This window comes from Silene latifolia, unplaced genomic scaffold (assembly GCF_048544455.1).
Source record: "Silene latifolia isolate original U9 population unplaced genomic scaffold, ASM4854445v1 scaffold_20.1, whole genome shotgun sequence".
In the NCBI taxonomy this organism is placed as follows: Eukaryota; Viridiplantae; Streptophyta; class Magnoliopsida; order Caryophyllales; family Caryophyllaceae; genus Silene; species Silene latifolia.
Window position 1 is genome coordinate 692,266 of NW_027413163.1, and position 1,438 is coordinate 693,703.

General features: G+C 42.0%; 1 non-coding gene across 1 annotated transcript; it reads left to right on the plus strand.

Annotated features, from left to right (window-relative positions):
• Nucleotides 1-202: 202 nt before the first annotated feature.
• On the plus strand, nucleotides 203-309 carry LOC141638595 (small nucleolar RNA R71). The gene has a single exon (XR_012542142.1). It is a non-coding gene; the product is annotated as a small nucleolar RNA R71 (small nucleolar RNA).
• Nucleotides 310-1,438: the final 1,129 nt, after the last annotated feature.

Here is a 1,438-nt window from a genome sequence, read left to right on the forward strand (position 1 = left end):
GTTGGAGGATTCTTCTTTACCTTTAGATGTCACAACTCGGGAATTGACATATTGTGCATCATGGATCGCCATAGATTCGATCGTGGCATGAGCAAGGTCGGTGTCAATTTGATCAAACCGCCCATTGTTGGCGGAATCAAGAATCCTTCGGGACTCGGCACAACATCCATTATAGAATGTTATTGCAAGAAACCAATCATCTAGCCCATGATGTGGGCATTGTCTTTGAAGCTCTTTGTACCTCTCCCAAGCCTCATATAAGCTCTCAAGAGCTTGTTGACGGAATCCGGTGATTTGGCTCCTCAAAGTTTGAGTTTTCTCCGGTGGAAAAAACTTTTGGTAAAAAGCAAGAGCCAATGTCTCCCAATTGGTGATTCCCAAGGTGGTGCGGTCAAGGCTATTGATCCAAAGTTTGGCCTTGTCCTTTAAAGAGAAAGGGAAAAGTATTTCCTTTATTTGGGCTTGAGTGACGCCCGTTTGACGGATCATGGAGCAATAGTCACAAAAGTTTTGCACATGCAAATTGGGATCCTCCAAAGGACTTCCTCCAAATTGCTTTCTCTCCACAAGGCTAATGAAAGCCGGTTTGATCTCGAATTCCGGCGCGGTGATTTGAGTGATGGTGATACCGGCCGGAAGCATGGCCGCGGTGGGCTTTGAATGATCGGAAAGTTTCACCATCTTTTTGGTAGTAGATGGTGGTGGAGATGATGAACTTGAAACCTCCTCCTCTTCAAGAACTTCTAGATCGTCTAAGTAAGACTTTCTGGCACTTTCAACTTGTATGGGAGAAGTGGCTTCTTTCACTTCCTTCCAAAATCGTCGTCTTCTCCTAAAGGTTTTCTCGGGCTCGGAATCCGGTGAAAGCAATTCTCCACTACGAGAGGACCTGGGCATAAGACAACAATTTCTAGGAAAATGATAAGTAACGGTCTCAAGGAACAAGTGTTCCCCAAGACAAAGTAAAACAAGATAAAAATCGACAATTCAAAATGTAATAAAACCGTTTCCCCGGCAACGGCGCCAAAATTTGATAGGCTTATCGAGTACTTATGCAAAGATAATTACCCTAAACAACAAGTTAATGTAGCAATAGGGGTAGAACACAAGGAAACGGGAATTACTTCGTGAATTGCTATGGGTAGATTTTTATCAAAGTCGATTACGATTTGGTTTGGTTTGATTATTTGGTGATTAATAACAATAATGATGTAAATTATATAATAAAAGAGAGTCTAAGGGGTTCGGGTCACACATGCAAAAGTAAAGATATGATTATGATAAATTCGGTACTAATAACATTGTCAATTGCTTAGGCTTAAAGATACCCACCTTGCGGCATTAGCATCAACCATAGACCGGGTTCTAGAGAAACTCTCGTCCATGACTAGGTTGTCCTACTATACATGCTTATTCTAATTCAATTCCGTGCCTCTCG